General features: G+C 40.5%; 1 protein-coding gene across 4 annotated transcripts in view; it reads left to right on the forward strand.

Annotated features, from left to right (window-relative positions):
• Positions 1–13,772, forward strand: part of palm3 (paralemmin 3) — a 31,605-nt gene that overhangs the window by 5,130 nt on the left and 12,703 nt on the right. The window contains exon 2 of one of the 4 annotated variants that reach the window (XM_005748933.2): positions 13,685–13,742. The exons of the other annotated variants lie outside the window; for them this stretch is intronic. The gene's annotated coding sequence lies outside the window, so the exon portion shown is untranslated. The remainder of the gene's footprint in view (positions 1–13,684; positions 13,743–13,772) is intronic. 4 annotated transcript variants of the gene reach the window in all.

Consider the following 13,772-nt stretch of genomic DNA (forward strand, 5'->3'; position numbering starts at 1 on the left):
AGAACCTTGTCAAGCCTATACTTCTGCTACAAAAGACTTTTCAAGCATATATGGTTGGAAATAATATTCATTTACACCATTTTAATAGATTTCAGTACTGCAAAGAACCAAACATTCTTGTACAGAATAAGGTGGTGTAGTTAAGTTTTGGTCGTATGTAAAACATTTTCCAACCAGGTAGGCTCAGTCCACAAACTGACAAGCTAAGGGACCAAAATCATTTCACAACTTGCTGCCACTAAATTAACAAACAACGGGGATACAATGAGTCAGTGATGGAAAACTATTTATTCGTTGACCTCCTCTCCCCTCCAAAAGTATGCAGTTTGCAGCCAGTCACAGAGGCGTCCTTCCTAATCAGTTGATTATGTCTGTTGGTGTCAGCAGGTCTGATTCTGCATCCCAAGCAGATCACAGCAAAGTATACTGCACTCACTAATGGACTTTTGGAAGAAATCTCCAACATTTTGCTGCTTGTATTAAAGGGTCTGAATTTCCTTAAGAAACAGAGCCTGCTCATCTCGTTCTTGTATGCAGCCTTAACTTGTATACAGCACTGGTCTTCCAGCCCGTTGTTGATGTGGACGCCCAGGTACTTGTACTCTTCCACCATATCAACATCCTGCGCCAGGATAGACATGGGTTGTGTAGCTGTCCTCTTCCTTCTGAGGTCATCTCTCTGGTCTTATTCACATTCATAAGCAGATTATTTCTCCCAGACCACTCCACAAAACCACCCACTAGTGTTGTCATGCCCATAACTAATGCATCCAACCACTGCAGAATCGGTTGTACTGAAAGTCTGAGGTGTACGAGGACTTGAGATAGCATGACCTGTGGAGTTTATGTACCTCATATTAAGAGTGGGATTTTGGATTTATGTGATAAATAGGAACCAAGGAGGTAATATTCTACATTTGGAGGATATGAGTGAATAAGGTCATGGTTTCTTAATGTGGTTTCTTATCTACCTCTTAATTCTTAAGTTTCATTGTATTCACAGAATAAGCATTATGTGATCAACAAAACAACCCCTTTTATTTTATTTTGGTGTCCTGGTGCAGCATCATCTTTTGTCTAAAATGAGCAGTTTTAGCTCTTGAACCTCTCCTTAAGCCAAGATGATTATATTATGAATTTTCCCAGTCCGACATCACACATGTAAGAGTATCTAAGCACAAGCATTTCAAGTATGGGGTGACTTACACAGACAATGAGTTTATTATTTGCAGTTTTGGCCATCTTTAAATATGAGCATCCAACATAATAATAGTGTGTGTGTGAATGACTGAAAGTTGGAGAAATTGTAATAGATCCCCTTTAAGTGGAAAAGAAAATCAAGATGAACAACACTGTACTCTACCCAGGGAGTGATTTGGAGCAAAGGCCAGGTGACAGATGTATAAAACTGTGTCACATCTAAGTGTGAACGTAGGAAGAAATGTGTATATAGATTCTTTTCAGAAAATGTGTTCATCTTCATCTACAAGCCCCATTAATTGAAATCCCACACACCAAATGTAAAATCAAGAAACTCCGAGAAGAGTAGAAAAGGAGAACTGCTTTATTTGATGTTCTTTCTTTTGGAATCAGGACTGAACAAACACTACTGAAGGAAAAGACTTCTATGCAATAGCAAAGGAACCAGGCAGGGGTGAAAAAAAGGAGAAGTCGTCAGACTACAAATGTGAGGCAAAAAAAGCATATCAGCACAAAAAAAGCTTGAGGGCAACATGAAGAAGAGCAGCAAACCCTGTTTTATCTGTGATAGCTTACTCCACTTGTGTTTAGAGCCACTCAGCTTTGGGTGGCTCTAAGAGCCCGAGATGAAGACGGAGACACAGGTGCACAAACTGTTGAATGTTTTTATTAGATAAGCTCAAGATAAATAAGGCAGTTAATTATCTAGCCTAATAAACTATTCCACAATGCCAGAGCAGGCGTCTCTATGGACAACCATTACACACGAATGCAGCTGTTTATAACTCATAAGTATGAGTGTGTGTCTGTGCGCTTGTGTTTGCAATCCAAACTAAACTAAACATGTTGAAGTTGGCTGAAGTTAAGAAGTCTGAGAATATGTGAGGTGTGCATTTTTCTCTGGGGTTTTTTTTTCATAATGATGAAAAATATGTTGTTAAAAGAAGAATGTTAAAGAAAACATTAGGTCCTACAACACATCCCTGAGGAACGCCAAAGGTCAGCAGAGCAGAGTCACTCAGTGAGCAGTAGAAAAAGTTAATTTTGAAAAAGAGGGTTGTTTAAGTCAGCGGTCCCCAAACCCCGGGCCTCGGACCGGTACCGGTCCGTGAGTCGTTTGGTACCGGGCCGCGAGAGCAGAGGCTCAGGTGTGAAATGTATGGTTTTCAGGGTTTTTATCGGTTTTCAGCGTTATTTTGTTATCGTTTTTATCGTTAACTTTTTTCCCTGGGTCTTTTCACGTGTTATGAATAAATCTTCTTTTTTTTTCAGTACCGGTACTACTTTTATTTTGTTGTATTTATCCGTGACACCTTAAAGGCCGGTCTGTGAAAATATTGTCGGGCATAAACAGGTCCGTGACGCAAACAAGGTTGGGGACCGCTGGTTTAAGTGACAGATTTCCCTAACTGTCTATGACTATGTTTAAAAAATATGAGTTTAAAAATGTTAGACTCTTTGGTAGGGTAAACCAGGTTTATCAAACATAATGCCCCGGGGCTAGAATCGGCCCGGCAAGGACACTTTGAAAAATGTGAAGCTTAAATTGTAGACTTTTTCATTTTTTCCCCACTATCTACTATAGAAATTTAACTATAGTACATGTTTTGTTTTCTACAACGGCCCCCCATTTAACAAAACAGAAAAAGAAGGGATTTTTCTTCTGTGAATTAACAAAAACTAGCTATGTTACCAGAACTTCACCTGTAATTTTACGCATTTGTTTGTTACAATTTAAGCACAAATGACAGATGTCTTTCATTCACTGCCATGACACAGCATTTTAATGTGTAGTTAAACATCTTTACAAGTTTGACTCATCTGGCCGTCCTTAGATCAAAGTAAGCTGTATGTGGCCCTCTGTGTAAAACGAGTTTGACATCCGGGGATAAACTATACCATAATAACTAAATCAGCCTAGCTAAGTCTGGCACTGATAATACCCAAATGAAATGCAGCAAAATCATGTCACATTTCTAACATTGTGTTTACATAATGGTAAGCTGAGAGTGTTGACAGCTATGGATTGAAGGATCAGTGTATTGTCTTTAACGTATTTAATGATTGGTTGAAATTGTGTTTGCTTGTCCACAATGATTACAAGGAAGGAGGGAAGTTAAACATTAAGTTGCCTGACTAGACATTTGCAAGGTGACTGGATATCCTCCAGAACAAATTTAAACAAACACCACTTTGAAACTCCAAGGTCATTTTGTTACCTTAGTGAACTGTATCCTTAGGTTATTTCAAAACTTGAAATTTAAAGATCTTTTAAGAGTTCTTTTCACTGTATCTACAGATTGCTTTTCTAATGATGTGTTGTCCCGTTGTTGTTTTAAAAACGATTTAGGCTGCAGTACTATATGTGAGAATATGTCTGTAGTCATGACTGAGCTATGGGGCCCTGTGGCAAACAGGCCTACAGGCTTTTGACTCGGTGACAATAGCGAAAATGAACCGAGACTGGATTACAACAGTCCTGCATTCCTCTCCAAACCTGCCTGACACACACACATACACGCACTAATCCGGCACACAAGCAGACAGATCACAGAAGCAAGCCAATACATGTCTAACACACTCTTGCCTAAAGTGCAAAGAGAGTACTTAGGACAAGAATTGTGTGGGAATAGAAAGTCTGAAAATACTTGAGTAGAACATCCTAAAATAACACAATCATAAGTCTTAGTAACCAAAAAGAGGTCAAATCATTGATAACGATCATTAGATGTGTTTCACTGTACTCGCTCAGTTCTACTCCCAGACTTTTCTGTGCTGACTTGAAAATAAATGAAGTCCTGGCCCAGTCTGCATCATCAGTACGCTAGCCAAGAAATACATTTTAAAATTGATTAGTATTTAATTCAGAATTTGTTCGCAGCCTTTGTTTATTAGATTCTGCTGCATGAATGCCACCTGTCACGACCTGCTTTCAGTTAACACAGTCGACAGTTTCCTAATGCACAGAGTGGTGAATGATTAAACCACAAAGCAGCACAAACAGATAACCTGAAGGCAGCAATATAAATGAACATCCTCACTGCCTGCGTGCATCATTGAGCAGAGGAGGCAGAGCCACTTTGGGCTGGGGAGAAAAGAGTCTTCTCCTTCATTTTGATGACATTTTGCCAGTGCACAAGGCTTCTAAAGTGCTCTTTGAAAAGAACAAGCCCAGTCTGTCAAAGCCTAGTTGAAGCCTCCTTTTCACATCAGCTCCTAAATGAAGTCTAAACAAAACAAGAGTAATTGTATTTTCAAACCCAATATGGTTTTATCAGGTTCTAATGAATGAATAGTCAAAAGTACCCAGTATGTTTTCCAAACTAAATTTATGCTTAGTGAACAGTTTCGGTATATAAGCTTGTGTCAAGTTTAAAACTCAGTTTTAGTCCAATATTTTTTATGGAATAGAGCGTTTATAAGAGGATATCATCAAAGGTTATTTCAGGATATTCAGTAATTTACTTACAATGTGAATGTCACTTTTGTATTTCTAGGAAAAATGACTATTTTACAGTTTTAACTGTTAGTGCACTATTGCAGGTGAAATTACTATCGCATTCCTAGTTTTATTCTAGCTTTGTTGTGAATGTTGTCTGCACAGAATGAAGACAGGGGCGTTATAAAGAGTCTTGGTGTGAACTTAATGTGTGCGGGTAGACTGTTAAAAGTGGTGTTACTGCCTCAAGTGTCTTGTCAGGACTTGTCAGAACAGGTGTCTGAAACTCTGATCCCCCTCTTAACTTCACTTCCTCTAATTCTTGTTCTCCCGCTTGTTTTAACCTCTCTACTTCCTTTTATGTCTCCGTCTCATCTGTCTTTTATGCTTTCTTTAATCTCCCCTTACTTTTTTCATTTCTGAAGCTCGCCCTGCTCCTCCAAGTTAGGAGGTTTTAGTCATTTTAAAATTACAGATTCATTTCAAGTTTACACTTCTAGAGCTATTATGTAAACAGTATACGTCTTGCAATGACACTGGCACCATGTACCAAAGTGAAATATACTGTAAAAGGTTATAATGACTGTAATGACATCGAGTTACCCTCTCTCGCTTTCCTGTGAAGCCTCATCTAACATATAATCTTCACTCATCTGAGTGTAACACCACCCACTCGGTGCATTCCACCTCAGGGTTAAAAACCAGTGGTTTCCTACTTATCGGGAAAACTAATACGTACCTTGACTACCTGTGCACAGTGTTTCGTAGCTGCAGATAGAGGGAATTTGTGCATACCAAAACACTGAAAGCACAGTGATTACGCATCTTACAGTTTAAGGCTGACACTTTATAACTGTCATGCAGGGTCATGACTTAGTCTACATGCAAACAAAAAGCTGGGTGGTAACCCAGCTATTAGCCAGTGCTTTCATGATGGTCATTTTGCAAACATCTTCCTTGTCAATTCGATGGGTTTCACCTAGGCCAGGGAAACACGGCTGAAACCTTTAGTGATATTAATAGGGATATTTTATTAGACCCACATGCTAAACAGTGTGTTGCATTCCTTTGCAGTTTCTGCTGGCCCTGCAGTGGGACAGTGGCTATAGTGTTTGGAAGTGCGTGGGCTTAATTGCAAGCTGTCCACAGCTAAGAAGATGTGGATAAAGGCACACCTTGGGTGGTTTTAGATGGCCACTCATCATGCTCTCATGGCTGTGTTTTTCAAAGCAGTGACTAAGTTGCACTGTCATCGACTGCAGTAAACCAAACAAAACTAGCTGTAAAACTAAAAGTTTAACTACTGGTTTTGTTTTAATTGAAGCTTGAGGCTGGGATTAGGCTCACTTGTGGATGCACACAAACAGCTACAGGCACCACGGATGAGCAGTTACTGTTGTTCACTTTCTCAAGTCCCTGAAGAGTACATCTCGAGTACTGGAGTACAAATTTGAGGGCACTGATCCTCTGATGACAAAATTCGCATCACTCAAACTGAATCAAGCCTTTATTTATTCATTGAGATGAAAACTCTTAACACATTTTCTGTCATTTGCACAAAAATGTCACAAATAGTAGCAAAAAATGTATATTAAAAATAATTTGTTCAATGTTCAAAAGGTCAATTTAACATTTTGTGCTTAGTTTTAGATTTAATTCGATTTTCATTTATACAGTCACAGTTCTCAAAAGTTAATGGTTTTCAGTGGTGGCTTAAGGGAAGTGTTCAGTGCATCATGGATGATAAATGAAATGCAATTATTTTATCTTTTTAATAGCCCAATCGCAAAGTCGTTACATTGTATAATGTTAACTTTCCTTAGAGACGTCCAACCCAACATACCATAATTTAAGGCGTGAAGAGATTCACTGACTTTACTGAAATTTTACCCTAATCTAGTCCAAATTTAAATATAATCTTTGTGAACATTATGAAATCTTCAGTACAAAATAATAATCCCCTGTTAGCTCTTAATTACATTAAGACTGCCTGAGCTGACTTCACACAAACCTTCAGATCACAGAGGTGTTTCCGCACACTGACACTTCTAAAACTGAGCCATTCTATAAAGTGCGTACAGTTAGACTCTTACAGCAATCTGACTTCTTCACATTTGGATAAAACAGATAATCCTGCATGTTAATCATGCTCAGTAAGCCACGATGACTCATCCAAGCTGCGTCGCGCATTATTCTTCAGCTTCATCATACATATGTATGTTCTGGATGACCGTGTTAATCTCTGCAGCCCCTCTGCTGATTTGATGAGTGGATGACAAGGTCTTAACAAAGGCCTCGCCATGCTGTCGCTTTTGATCAGTCGCTCAGTCTAATGGCTGTGGAACTGATATTTCTCACCCCAAATCCATCTAGACTTAATATTTTAAATGTGTGTGGCAGATGGTGAGTTTGACATAGCCAGTGATCAGAAGCTTGCCCGTCTTGAGAACCACTCGGAGGGCAGCATCGAGCAGTAGGTAGCCATATACGGTATTTAGTATTCTTTCAGCCATCTGTGTTTGCCTGAAGACATAATGGCTGCACAAACTGTAGTTTAACAGCACAGAATATGTCAGTAGGCACCGCAAGGCAGACTTGGTAGATAATTTTGTCAGATACAGGATAACACTATTCAGTCAAGCTGCAGTCTTGACTAAAATTGTTCCCAATAAGTATTTCCTGTACCTTTCTGAGCTATTTGTGACACAAAAGAAACTAAACCTTCCATAAAGAAAGAGCCCCTTATCATTCGCTTTGCTTCATTTCTGTACATGGATCCATGTAGCACTGACATTCCAGGTCTAATAGGTTACAGTGTGTAACTTTTTCTCCCTGCTTCAGACCAAGTGAACCAAACTCCAGTTGGGAAAGAGAATCACAACCGGAGTTCATGAATCAGCCGAGGATTATGAATATGATTCACTTTCTGCCCACCTAATCTGCCCGGGAACAGGTTACGTTCAAGATAAGAGACCAGCACATATGAAAATCACTTCCAATTGACCAGTTACCTCTCTGAAAATTGCATCATCATTCATTCCTTCTCAGAATATCCTGCAGCCCTGCGTAAGAGATAGTGAGGTGTATAGATTTCAGAGACTGTTTAAAATCTTTGTCTTTCCTGGCGAGCATCATGAGAAATATAAATTCCAGCAGAGTCAGCCCTTTTTTCATGCAATCTATAAATTTCTTTTTAACCACGGACTGCAAGTATTTTTAAACCCTTGCTGTTGTTCTTTTTCTCACAGATGTGACTTATCTGTTTCCATCGTTTCATGTCCAACTCTTTGTAGTTGTTGACCTTTTGTATAAGCGTAGGTTTTCTTGCTGGTTGTTTATTTGTTTTTTTCTTGCTCCCAGACAGTTTAATATTACGATCTGAACACTGAACACTTTTCCTAAAACACACGCATTCACACAGTGCTGCTCGGGCTGGAACAACGCTGCTGTTTTTAGCATGTAACGTATTCAACCTTGTCATAGTTCATATATATAGTTTGCTCTTTGTAAAATGTGTCTGCTCTGCTGCTAGTAGATCTTTCCTGACTTGTGACTGGTCATAAGTTCATAAGCTGACAACATCACCCATTTAATTTGAATGTGGTCGTAGCTATATTGACAAATCTTTGGTAGATTCAAATATTTTATAAGCAGCTTTGTATTTGCCCTTACTGCAGAAATTAGGTTTAGTGGAGCAAGATCGCAAAAACATATCTTTGAACTTGCTTTGAGGTACAACCCCGGATGGAGTTCTGTGGGTGTGTGCTATGTTGGAGCAGGATACTGCGGGCAGAACGAAGACCAGCCCACTACCTGCTCAACAGAGACTCTATTGTGTGTGTGTGTGTGTGTGTGTGTGTGTGTGTGTGTGTGTGTGTGTGTGTGTGTGTCTGTGCGCACACATGCACTTGTGAGTGTATTACCTGACAGGATCCTATTGATCCCGCTGAATCTTTTTCACTGCTGTAAAACTTAAGAGACCAAATGAGAGCAAAGAGATTTGCTCCTTGGAGGTGCTTTTGTTCCATCACTGTCTCCTCTCTCAACACTGTTTAGTCAGATTGTCAGTGCATTAAACTCACTTTAGTCTTAGCCACTGGAACATGTCTTTTGATATCCTCCTGCAGTGAGTCCTTTGATGCTTTCAAGCAAATGCGTTCCCTTGTGATGACTTGTGCAAGCTTACTGTTCGCATCTGCAAAGGTAACCCTCTGATAAATCTGAGATTCGTAGGTGGATGATTTTCTCTGCGCTTTTATATTCACAAATTGTTTTATCCTCTTTGTTACGTAGATGATAGGTTGTAGTTGGAGTTATGAAGTGGATAAATGACTTGGAGTGGCTCTGTGATGTCTGCTGTTGATTCTGATAATCCTCAACATGCTCCGGTGTCTACTACACTGTTAGCTCTGTGATTTAGAATGCACACAGAAATTGCACATTAAACTTTTTTTTTTTTGTGACTTGTGCGCAGACACACACACACGCGTGTGCACACACACACAGAGCAGTGGAATGTGGTGTTTTCATTTCCCTGGCCTGGACTGTCAATCAGAGGATGTTGGCCGTGTGCTTTTGAGACAGAACGATCCAAGCTACACAAATTCCACTCATACCACCCACTCATGTACAGCACACACACACACACACATAACCCACATAAACACACCTTCCCACTGCGTGTCAGATTTATTTCCATCTAGATATGCAGGATGTCCATCTCCAATAAGTAATTTCTGCTGCTGGGTCTGCAAAGCAACCAAAAGTCAATAGCTGATGAAAAAGCACTTTACTACAGTTTGCTCTGTCCATCCCTCAAGCTAAAGAATAATTGCTTCTTTGACTGACTCGTCTCCAAATGAAGTTCAGTCTGCTAATTTGTTTTACAGTAAGTTTGCAGGCTCTTTAAATCTGCCTCTTCCTGAGCAAGAGCCGGTGACGAAAGCAGAGGATGCATCGGTTCAGAGATCAGGGTCGGTGAGATTGCACGCTCTCCTGCCGAAGGATGATGTTTTCGCTCTTCCTGTTCCCAAGCACTTTGGTGGAAGGATATTTTGAACTTGCGGTGGCCTTGAAATACTTTGTCTGTCTCTCTTTGTTTCACAGATTAGAAAATGTGAAACTTTCCAGATTGAACTTTTAGTCCCAGTGTGTTTTTGAACCTTTTTTTTTTTGCTCCTGTCATCTTTGACTATTCCTTTCTGCAGTTTAAATGCTACAGTTGAAGACTCTATTCCCCAAGGCTGAAAAGAACTACAGCAATACTGAACAGAAACACAAATAGGACATTTAGAAGCAATATTGTAAATGAGCCTCAAGCTGATGCAATAAACTTTATACTTGATTTCAGCGTATGAGGTTTGCTTTTATGAAAGAAAAAAAGCTAACATTGTTAGTACTTAGGTAAGCTTATAGTAATTGAGGACACACGATACCGCACACTTATCTGCTCCCCACTCCTCTCAGTCGGCACCTTCTTTTATATTATTTTTATTTTTTTGATCTCCCATCTCCATCCCCACATCTCTTCAAAGCCCCTTTCACATAGTCATACATTGCCATTATGCATTTTTATGTGATTATTGTTGCCTTTAAGCCTGTAACAGAGCCAGTCACAGAGCTGAATCAACATCTGTGTGAAACAGGGAGCCAGCATAGCAGGACGCCATCCTGCACACCTACACTGCTGTGTTAGTCGTCAACCCTCTTTGTTTGCTTCGGGTTGAACCAGGAAAAGCAGTTTAATGAGGGGGTATTCTTAGCGTCATTATAGGATGAACTGTGAAAGGAGCTTTAAAAAAAATGGAGCAGAAACTTGCGGTGCTGGCCACCCTGCTTCTCTGTATTTCTGTCAGCAGCATGATTTCATCCTCACCCACAATCAAAATGTAAATGGGTGGCCTTTCAGTGACTCCCTCTCCTCACCGTCCTCCCCTATAATCTCAGTTTTTGACTAAATTGATGCAATTTCCCCACAACATATTTAGGGTGTTATAGTGCTCCTGTTTAAGCCAGTTGTTCATCACAGGAGCTTTGTCAGTCATTTATCCCAATGTAGCAATGTCTGGACTCAAAGTGCACCATGTCACAATCTTGCTAGTCTCATACCAAAAGTTCAGTTTCCATGCTTCACTGCAGTTGCTGCTCTCATGTTTGAGTCATTTATTATTTTTAAATAAGGTTCTGAGCTCAGAAAAATCCTTTAGATTTCTATGACACCCATGTAGCAAGCTTATAGACATTGCATCTTTCCTACCACTATAGGTTGTATTCCACCTAATAGAGACCAACATGAGGCATTGATGCATGTGATGACTGCCTATCAGGTAACACTGACTGTGCTGATTGCATCCCACGCAGACTCTTTAGAGACTTTCTTTTTAAAGTGGTTTTTGTGGTATTTTCTCAGACTTTTCTTTACATTCGCCCTGTGATTTAGCTGAACATCAAAGTTTGTAGGGAAGTTGTTCTGGTCTTTTGATTAAGTGCCTTGCCTTTTAGAAATAACACTACCCAACTTTCCCATTTTTCAGTCTCATATGCAGTCAATTGTGCACTCCCCGTCGGTGTGGATCAGAGAACAGCACAAACTGCGAGCTGTAATTCTATAATACTTGTAGTTTGCATTGCAGACACCCTACTGTTCCTCCATCTGTTCCCACAGAGCTAATGTCACTACACAAGCACTTGGTATACAGACTTCATGACTCCCCACTAGGCAAATATACATTTTTACATACACATGCATGCACGGCAAATATGCACCACATTCTTTTGCAACGGGGCAGGAGGAATGTTTGTAAAGAAACCCTGCTGGGATAATGCTGAATGACGGTGACGCAACTCGACTTCCTCAGCCTTCCAATGAACACATCAATTAGCAGTTCATTGAAGTGTCCAAGAAGGGCCAACAGGCTGATGCAAGTCAGCGTGAATCGGTCAACTGGCGCTAAGCAAATGTATGGTTGCATCCCTTGAAGCTGCAATTTATTTCTGATAGTGGATAGTTGACCCTTACATTTCTCAAGAGAGATCTTTTCTATACCAGCCATTTTTATATGTCACAGAGGGGAAAGCACTACGACATCTAGAACTTTGAAAAACAAAGTTATTGATGGCTGAATTCTGCTCTTCAACCTGTCCTTGTATTGTTTATGTTGGCCCACATTCACACTGCTTTGGCTCACTGGCAAAATGGTTATTGTTAACGATATCTCAGCATTGCTAGACACACACAGACTACTGTGTGTGAGTGTGTGTGTGTGTGTCTGTGTGTGTGGTAGAGGGTCATACCACTGAGAGCAGATAGCTTCAATTGGCAAGCTTTGTGTTCGACGCAAATTACAGCATTCAAAACCAAATCTGGTTTAATGGAACTGATCTAAGCTGGCATGTAGCAGGTGTTACAGGTGAAGCATTATCTGTAATTAAATGCTGTAGTGGCAAAACTATGATTATGACCACATGACTTAATTGCCGCTGTCTGCTTCTGGGATGTATTGGATTTAGGCCAAATTAACAAAGGCCCTGAAGTCCCACACATTTATGCGCTGCTGGGCTTTCTTAATGCCAGAATATGATTGTGGGAGTCGTGTTAATATTCACAGTTGAGGTGAAAAGATTCATAGTTTAAAAAAAAGATTTCATATTCATATGACACCTAATTTTGGGGGGGGGGGTTGTTGACTTGACTTTTCAGTTTGTACTTGGGTGGTCTGCATTCGAGTGTCAATGAGAACGGGATAAAGATTAGCACCTCCAAGTCTGAAACCGTGGTTATCAGTCAGAAAAGGATGGATTACCCAGTTAGGGGTTGGTAATAAGTAGCTCTACCAAGTGGAGGAGTATCAGTATCTTGGGTCTTGGTCATAAGTGAGTAGAGAGTGGAACTGGAGACTGAAAATTGGTTTGGTGTTAGCAGTGATGTGGACGTTGTAGCTGTGGTGAAGTGAAGCTGTTGATTTACTGGTCGATCTATGTCCCTACATTCACCTATGGCCATGAGCTCTGGGTGAGACTGAAAGATTGAGATAATAGATACAAGTGGCAGAAATGAGTTTCCTCCCAAAGGTGGCAGGGTGTCCCTTAGAGACATGGTGAAGAGCTTGGTCATTCAAGAGGGGTTCAAGCCAATATCCCCCATGTGGAGGTTCAAGCATCTGACTAGGATGATTCCTGGCCACCTCCTGCGTGAGATGCTTCAGGCATTTCCCACCAGGAGGAGGCCCAGGGGCAGACCCAGGACTTGCTGGAGAGATTATGCCTCTCAGCCTGCTTGGAAAAACCTTTGGTGTCCTCCTGGAAGAGATGGCTAGGGAGGAGGAAGTCAGGTTGTTTCTGCTTAGACTGCTGTCCCCACAAATCAGATTTTTGTTTTTGTTTTACCATTTCTATCTATTCTAATATCACCTACACATCTTCCCATCATGCACATCGTGCTGTTTTTTATCCTTTTAAAATATGCTTGTAGCGCATTTGCTTTAAGGTTCTAGAGTTAGACAGTGTCAGTGGATTTGATTTGGAGCTGTATTAACAAAATTGACTTAGCTTGACTGATTGGTTTTGAAATCCTCCTCACCAGAGGGCATGGAAATCAGTTCTCCAGATGTTGGATGTTTTTCTTTGCGCCACTTCCAGGCTTTTAAAATTCCAGATTACAAATTTATTCTTTGGTTTAGCTGCAAACCCACTGACCTGAGTTTGATGACAATCAGGATCTGTTCTTCTAAATCCTTTGTTTTCTCTCTGCCTCTTTGTGTTACAGGTCAGTCACATTTAGCAGTGACAATAAGAAATCACAATCCCTAAGCAGTTGCTACATTTACACATGTCACCTCCGTCCCCTTACATCTTTTCCGTTTCTGTAGCTTCAGCCAGCTTGACTTTCCTAGTCTCTTAACTTTTTGACTTTGTCAGCCTTCCCTTCTCTACCCTCTTGTATCATGTCTAATTATCGAAGTCTGTGTGTCTACGGGGAGCTCCTCAATACCTCCTCATCAAAGCTCTTGTTTGTGTTTGCTTGTTTATCTCTGGCTGCTATTCTAGGCGCTCTCCTGGAGCCCTGATGAGACACAAGCCGCCGCTCCCCACGGAGGGTTATACTGTAAGCTGTCACTGCACCTTCAGTCATTCA

Source organism: Pundamilia nyererei, unplaced genomic scaffold (assembly GCF_000239375.1).
Source record: "Pundamilia nyererei isolate P.nyererei 1_Seehausen unplaced genomic scaffold, PunNye1.0 scaffold00234, whole genome shotgun sequence".
Taxonomy (NCBI): Eukaryota; Metazoa; Chordata; class Actinopteri; order Cichliformes; family Cichlidae; genus Pundamilia; species Pundamilia nyererei.